We start from the raw sequence: 9053 nt of genomic DNA, 5'->3' as shown, positions 1-9053 counted from the left end.
AACAAAGTACCAAATGATATTAAGAAAATGTTTGAAATGAATTTCGGCTCCTTGTCGGTTCAGCTGCAAATAGACAACCAGGTGTCTGGGCTGAGTGTTTTAGGTGCCGCCCACATATTAACACCTCGTTAGATGCAGTAATAGCTGCTATCAGGATGGATTGCACACATATTGTTCCCCTGTATGCTGGGAGGCTTATAAACTTGGGGGCAATCATTTTCTGAATCCAGTCCGACCTTGCAAGTCAGCCTTTGACTTTTTAGCCATGGCTAAAACTGTGGATGGAGGTTTTGGGCCTGAACCGAGAAAGAGCCGAAGATATAAAAGACATACGAAGGGAACATACATTGGACTTATTGCATATATCATCCAAGATTCTCCCAACAAGATGCTGACCTTCAAACAGGTAGGATAATGGCTACAATTAATATAAATACAATTAGTATAACAGAGAAATGCTGTTATACATTTTTAAGTGCAAGCATTATAATCAACATTGTGGGTTATTGATTGATTGATTGATTGATTGATTGATTGATTGATTGATTGATTGATTGATTGATTGATCTATTTAAAGATTATGATCAAATTGGCCGTGTTTATCACTGGGGATAAGAAAGGTCTCGAAAACAATATCAGAGTCTGTCTGTCATCCAACAAGTGCTTTGTAAAGGTGAGTTGGTGTTTTGGCATGACCTTTTTTTTTTAACTTTTAGGTTTTGTAAATATTATCAACACTGATTCCCTGATGTAATCACAGATTCCCATTGACCCTGAATACCCAAATGCCAAGAGGAACTTTTGGAAAGTGGATGAAAGCAGCATCACTCCCAAGATGCTGCGGCGTCATTTCAGTGATATGGCTGAGCTTTTCCCCGGATTGCCTCCTGCACTGGCCAGAAAACCAATAACTCCACCAGCTCCACCTCCTCCTCCTCCTCCTTCACCTGCTCCTGTGCCCTCTGCACCAGTCTGTCCCGTCAAGATGGAGGATCGTCCGATCAAATTTACCGGCCCTTTCTCAATAGAGTCGCTGTTAAAGAAGGCTCACGTCCCTCAGGTGAGGGTCGCAGCTCCGACTCAGACTGCCCTCAACACTAACCTCTGCTTCTCAGATCAGTTTTACAACAAAACAGCGACCGCAGGTTCACTTGCATGTTTAGAGCAACAGAACCGACAGCATGGCTTGTGTTCCATGTACAGATCAGAGGAGGCCGGCTGGAGGAAGCCTGTACAGAGGATGGATTATTTCCCTCCCGAGCTGCATCCTACACTGCTGTATGCACCAGCACACTTTCCTTATGATCAGCCTGAACTCACTGCAGGCTCGAGCTCTCATACAGGAAGTGCTCAATTCTCACAATGAAACTTGTTGCACTTTGATTGAATGAGGATAGCTATTCAGCCATATATATATATATATATATATATATATATATATATATATATATATATATATATATATATAATACATGGCTGAATAGCTATCCTATATAAAATATAAGCAAGAAAAAAATACACACTTTTTTCGTATTTCAAAAAAAATACACACACACACACACACACACACACACACACACACACACACACACACATATATATATATATATATATAGTATTTCAAAACACACACGTGTGTGTGTGTGTGTTTTGAAATACGAATATATATATATATATATATATATATATATATATATATATATATATATATATATATATGAACACGTGTGTGTGTGTGTGTGTGTCTTTCGAAATACGAAAAAAATATATATAATGTGTGTGTGTGTGTGTATATATATATATATATATATATATATATATATATATATTTTTTTTTTTTTTTGAAATACGAAAAAAAGTGTGTATTTTTTTCTTGCCGTGTGTGTGTTTTGTAATACATACCGTGTATTCGTATTTCGAAAGACACACACACACACACACACACAGTTTTTCGTATTTCGAAAGACAATATATATATATGCCTTTCGAAATACGAAAAACATTACTAGTTCATATTTTCCCCCTTTTTAAACTTTGATTAAGCCTTTAATTTAGCTTAATTTGCTTGGTTAACTTTAGTTTAGAATTTATTTCTTTCTTTCTGAGAATATTTTTGATTTTGGATTACCACAGTTATTTTTTATTTTTTGTGTGTGTTACTTGAATATTTTTGGATAGCCATCTCATGTCTTTGATAAGGTCCATGAAAACAGCTCACCATATATCACCAGGATTAATCAGCAACTGATGGTTGTTTGTTTTCAACACAGCGGAGTGTTTTGTGCTGTAACTGTGAGGTGAATTTAAAAGATTTTTCTCCCTCTTTGAGAGGATACTTTTAGAACCCTAAAACTGCTTGCGTGACGGGTCTATCTGTCTCTATAGGCCTATATATTTCAAAGTTTTGTAGGACAAACAAGTGTAGATTGTATGTTAATAGGCCATTAACACAGCGATGAAGACTCATTGAGCGCGAAAAGCTGCGAAAAGCCTTCAAATGAGTCTCATCTTTAACAATAACCTGCTTTATTTTATTTGGCCGCTAGATGGCAGTAATCGGTAAAGAAGCACAAGGCTTCATATTTGAATAATCACAATTAAGATTTAAATGTGGCGCCAGTAAAGTAGTCGATACAACTAGCATAAGTATGATAATACACAACTAGCAATAAATAATGCAACAAGAAAAGTGTGAGAATTTATATTCTAACATGTAGAAACGTGTATTGTGTATTCATGTACTTGTACATTATTTTGGCCTGTTGTATACTGTTCTCCAGAGTTAATCCACTACTACTAACATTACTAATACTACCACAATGATTAATAATACACCTATATATAGTACAATCACAATCTAAAAATAGAACATTAACATTTTACAAGAATAGAACCTTCTTCTTCTTCTTTTGGCTGCTCCCGATTAGGGGACGCCACAGCGGTTCTTTCGTCTCCATTACTCCCTGTCTTCCACATCCTTCCCTACCACACCTGCCACTTTCATGTCCTCTCTCACCACATCCATGTATCTCCTCTTTGGCCTTCCTCGTTTTTGTGCGCCTGGCAGCTCCATCCTCAACATTCTCCTTCCCACATGCTCTGCATCTCTTCTCAGGATGTGCCCATACCATCTCAGTCTCATCTCTCTTAGCTTCATTCCCAAGCTCTCCACATGTGCTGTCCCTCTGATGTGCTCGTTCCTTATCCTGTCCAACCTCGTCACTCCCATCGCAAACCTCAACTCCGCCACCTCCAACTTTGCCTCCTGTCTCTTCGTTAAGAGTACCGTCTCCAATCCATACATCACAGCTGGTCTCGCTACTGTCTTATACATCTTACCTTTCACTTTTGTTGGGACTTTCCTATTACAAATGACTGCTCTTTCTCACCTCACTATCGCAGCCCTCATTTTCCTGCACAGTTGACTCCAGGTACTTGAATTCACCAACTTTCTTTACGTCGACTCCTTGCATCTTCACTACACTCTCATCCCCATTCCCATTGATGCACATGCATTTTACAAGAATAGAACAGCTTTTATAATAACAATTAAGACATTTACTCAGTTGTATTATTTTAGTACGACTCAATTGTCCTCATATTTGAGTAATATGTAGGGATAAATAGGTAATACAGTATTATTTGTAGATGGATTAGACATGATAAATGACTCCATGATGTTCTCTATGAAGCATTTGATCGATATACTGTTTCATGTTTATGGGATATTGTTTACTGTTCTTTTGATTTATTGTGGGTGTAATTACAATATCAGAAATATATAATCTGTATGGAAATTTCCAGGCTCTTTTCATTTTGGATTTAACTATTATTAAAGATTGTAGCAAAGCTTGGTAGGTGTCCGTAAACACAGGCAGTGCACACTGGATAGTATTTCAGTGGTAACAGGTGAAACGTTTGTACTGTTCAAAGAGTCAGGAAAGTAAATCCTTGACATGCAGCAGTTACTGCTATTGCAGTTTTGATCAGGATATGTGTGTCAGCACTAAACTGGCCAACATCAGCATTCACAACTACAGCCTACAACATTCCTGTGCTTTGTAGGATTACTGATGGTCAAACTAGATTGTGAGACATCCACTCACTCCCAGTAGGAGTCAACCTGGCATGGCTTCAGTTATGTGACTAGCTAACAGTTCATGTGACTGTAACAGTAAGAATTCAGTGTCAATGACCAGAAGAAAGACGTTTCTTACATTTGTTTCTTGTAGTCAAAGCTAACATCCACAGTGATCAGGCCCACACTAACATGTACAGTGATAAAATCACATGCAATCAGATTTTTTCCCCTTATTACTCATATAAAGCCTTCAAAAAAAATTGAAGCTATGTGACTCAGATTTTCAAACTGCACATAAAGAATGAGCTCACTGAGCTTGTTCAGTTCTGCACGTCTTCTCTGAGGGAAATGTCTCAGGCTGATGTTAACACAGCTGTATTGTGTCTCAGCAAACTTGCAAGCAATCAGCAGCACACTGGGAAGCTGGCCATCTCTTACAGTGTTGTGAAAACTCCCGGCTTGTTTCAGACAAGTTCAGGCATATGAGTTTGATTTCATTGTCTAGGTTGGTGAGTTTATTTTGTGTTTATCTAAGACACATGAAAGGACACAGGGCTCTGAAGACATAGTTGTTTTGTTAAATTAACTTTGTAAATAAATATTTTAAGTTAATTTTGTTTCTGTTAAGTACTGGATAGAAAAAAAACTATTATTATTATTACTAAACATAAGTAAACTTAGTAAAGTAGGTAAAGAAGTAAATTACAGATTTAATGTATTGAAATGTAATTTAGCATTATGTTGTAATATATTTACTCATAATTACTTTATAAATTCTACATAAAATAATGTAGTTATATTCTTCCTTCTCCTCCTCGTAAAACTCCCAAAATGTCAAATATGACAAAAACAACAATACTACTAGTAATAATAATCATCATCAGGCGGCATGGTGGTGTAGTAGTTAGTGCTGTTGACTCACAGCAAGAAGGCCCGGGTTTGAGCCCCGTGGCCGGCGAGGGCCTTTCTGTGTGGAGTTTGCATGTTGTCCGCGTGGGTTTCCTCCGGGTGCTCTGGTTTCCCCCACAGTCCAAAGACATGCAGGTTAGGTTAACTGGTGACTCTAAATTGAGCGTAGGTGTGAATGTGAGTGTGAATGGTTGTCTGTGTCTATGTGTCAGCCCTGTGATGACCTGGCGACTTGTCCAGGGTGTACCCCGCCTTTCGCCCGTAGTCAGCTGGGATAGGCTCCAGCTTGCCTGCGACCGTGTAGAACAGGATAAAGCGGCTAGAGATAATGAGATGAGATCATCATTATTATTTTTATTACTACAAAGGTAAAAATAACTAAACTTAGTAAAGTAGGTAAAGAAGTAAATTACAGATTTAATGTATTGAAATATAATTTAACATTATGTTGTAATATATTTAATAATATTATAATTACTTTATAAATTCTATATAAAATAATGTAGTTATAGTCTTCCTTCTCCTCGTAAAACTCCCAAAATGTCAAATATGACAACAACAACAATACTACTACTACTACTACTACTAATAATAATAATAATAATCATTATTTTTATTACTATAAAGGTAAAAATAAGTAAACTTAGTAAAGTAGGTCAAGAAGTAAATTACAGATTTAATATAATAAAATATAATTTAACATTATGTTGTAATATATTTAATAATATTATAATTACTTTATAAATTCTATATAAAATAATGTAGTTATATTCTTCTTCCTCCTCCTCGTAAAACTCCCAAAATGTCAAATATGACAACAACAATACTACTACTACTAATTATTATTCTGTGTTTTATTGTAGATAAAAGCACAAAGCATAAAAGACAGATTACTAAGGCTAAGCAGGCCTTTAAAATCGCTCCGATGAACTCGGAGAGCTAGTGTGTAAATTGAATAATCCCTGCACGCCCCGCCCACTCACACTGGCGAGTCACGTCGTGCACGTCTTCCTGGGGACGTGCACTATTACACATCCGGCTTAATTACGTCACTGCCGCACTCGCTTCTGATAGGTTGCTGGTAAAGGTGTGCGTTGCATGACTCTGAGTGTACTATGGCGGAGTATTATTATTATTGTTGTTACTGCTACTACTACTACGTTTCTCACGTAATGAGAGTCGAAACACAGCTGATGAGATCATCTCGGTCATAAGTGATTAGATGTGGAAAAGGGTTTATTTAATCTACTTTATTTTATGAGAAACTAACAGCGTTTTAACATGGTTTTAACACTGATTTACAAATTTTGTGTGGTCTGACCTGAATTATAACATGGTTATTTTTCTAGCTCCAGTTAATAATTATATTTAATAATTCAGCAATGATTAAGAGCATAAAATAAAATGAACAAAAAGAAAAAATATTCTGCACTTTTAGATAAAATTAACAAAATCAGTTTATCCTGAGGGGTCTGTTTTTATTTTAAATTTGAATTTATTTTATAGTTAAAACAGCCCCTACGTGCAAAAAGTTTGAGAACCCTTGCCATTGCTTCATTTGCATGACCTTGTTTTGAACTTGAAAGGCGATCACGTGTCTCATAATTTGAAGGACAGTGAGACTGCAAAATGATTAACAGGCATTCCCTGAGCGGCACGGTGGTGTAGTGGTTAGCACTGTCGCCTCACAGCAAGAAGATCCAGGTTCGAGCCCCGTAGCTGGCGAGGGCCTTTCTGTGCGGAGTTTGCATGTTGTCCGTGTGGGTTTCCTCCGGGTGCTCCGGTTTCCCCCACAGTCCAAAGACATGCAGGTTAGGTTAACTGGTGACTCTAAATTGACTGTAGGTGTGAGTGTGAATGGTTGTCTGTGTCTATGGCCCTGTCCACATGGCAACGGATTCAGGTGACTCCGATACAATTGCTTATCGTTTAGGCCTGGCGTCCACACAGCACCGGTGTTTTGGGTGCCCAAAATGCAATCTTTTTGAGAACGGGTTCCAGAGTGGAAAGATCTGGCAACGTTGCCGTTGTGAAGTCGTCTGGATGAGTAGAACGGATTTGTTTACGATGACGTCACAACCACATGACTGTGAGTGCTTCACGCCGGGTAGAAGTGTAACGAACTCGATGCGAGTTGTCAACAAATCCTATAACTTGGTTCATGAAACGCGCTTACAAAATATTTTCACTATGAATATTTATTGTGTAATGGTGCAAAGTGAGAGAGAGAGAGAGAGAGAGAGAGAGAGACTCTGCCCTTAGGGCAGAGTCAATCCCGCCAGCAAAAATAGGGAAAAAAAGGAGCGATCTCACCTCTTCAGATGTTGATTTAACTCCTACAATACAATCCTCAAAAAGGGCGTAGAAGAGCAAATTAATCCATCAATGTGTAGCATTCAATTTATTCCGGACCATTAAAGACGCCGCCTTCCGCGTAGAATCATACGTCGTCCTCGCCGCCATATTGGATAGGTCAAAGCGGAGAATAAAGATTCATGTGCTGCGTTTAACTGTACCAACAGGTTTACCGTCCAAACGAGATCACATGGGATTACCTTTCACAGGTGAGAAACAACAAATTAATCCATCAACGTGTAGCATTCAATTTATTCCGGACCATTAAAGACGCCGCCTTCCGCGTAGAATCATACGTCATCCTCGCCGCCATATTGGATAGGTCAAAGCGGAGAATAAAGATTCATGTGCTGCGTTTAACTGTACCAACAGGTTTACCGTCCAAACAAGATCACATGGGATTACCTTTCACAGGTGAGACTGGAAAAATACTTTTCATTGTATTTGGTCATTATAATGTAATTTTACAAACAGATTTTCCTGACTTTGTGGCTAATATGAAGTCTCGCGCATAATAGTTTATGCGCATGCGTCCTTACTTCTTCTACTGTTCTGGTGTCTCCGAAGGGACTGTCTTACAGTGCCCCTAGAGGTGTGGCATGTGTATTGCATCGTTTTCAGCAAGCGTTGCATTGCCATATGGACCTGATATTTTACTGATCGTTGCCCATTTGGACGCGATATATTTTTAAATAACATCTCGTTGCCGTTGTCGTGTGGATGTAGCCTATGTGTCAGCCCTGTGATGACCTGGCGACTTGTCCAGGGTGTACCCCGCCTTTCGCCCGTAGTCAGCTGGGATAGGCTCCAGCTTGCCTGCGACCCTGTGGAACAGGATAAAGTGGCTAGAGATAATGAGATGAGATGAGATGAGAATGAGGCATTCCCTGACACGCTGATTGAGGAATCATGACCAAAGTCTGTCTTAGATTTATAATGAAAACACACACATTGAGGCATGTCTTTACTTGTCTTTATTTACATTCAGCCAGGGCTTCTTTTGTAAGAATGTTGTGTGCTCAGATGTAATGACTGCTTGTAAAAGTAGGCTACACTCATACAAAAAAAAAGGTTCTTGAAAGATTCTTTGCTTCTTAATAAGGTTTCTCTTGGAACCCTCTTTGATAAGGAACACATGGTTATACATAGATCGTATTGGTGGAGGACAAGTGGTTAAGTCTTTTGGCTGCTGATGAGACGTTTGTTCAAATCCCAGCACCCCCAAACTACCACTATTGCCTCCTTGAACACTCATAACACTTGTCAATGTTCCACAGATTTCATTATTTTTCTAAAGGTTTAACTGCTATAGACCTTGAGGATTGACTCCAGTCCAGGGCCTGCTGTCACGTTTTGTGTGTATTTAAAGCTGTGGAAGCTGAAATTGGATGTTTACATTTGAGCTTGTTTTCTGAGAAATGTTGAAATGTTCTTCCTGTGTGGCTGACATTCGAGTGCTGCATCACTGTGGTCTTATGCTTGGAGGATGATTAGTGCACTTTAATAGAGCATGAATGTGTTAATTATTCTTGATAAACAGTGTTAGATGCTTCACTGATTATTAGATCAGAGGCACACAGTGAATACAACATGAATGTGCAATATAAGGCAACAATGCATTCATTTGCAAAGTATTTTTGTTTATTATTTTTGCGTGTGCACATTTTAAAATGTATTTCTACACACTGCACAACTTTCCATTGGTTTC

This window comes from Neoarius graeffei, chromosome 16 (genome assembly GCF_027579695.1).
Source record: "Neoarius graeffei isolate fNeoGra1 chromosome 16, fNeoGra1.pri, whole genome shotgun sequence".
Lineage (NCBI taxonomy): Eukaryota > Metazoa > Chordata > Actinopteri > Siluriformes > Ariidae > Neoarius > Neoarius graeffei.
Note: the sequence above shows the minus strand (reverse complement) of the source record.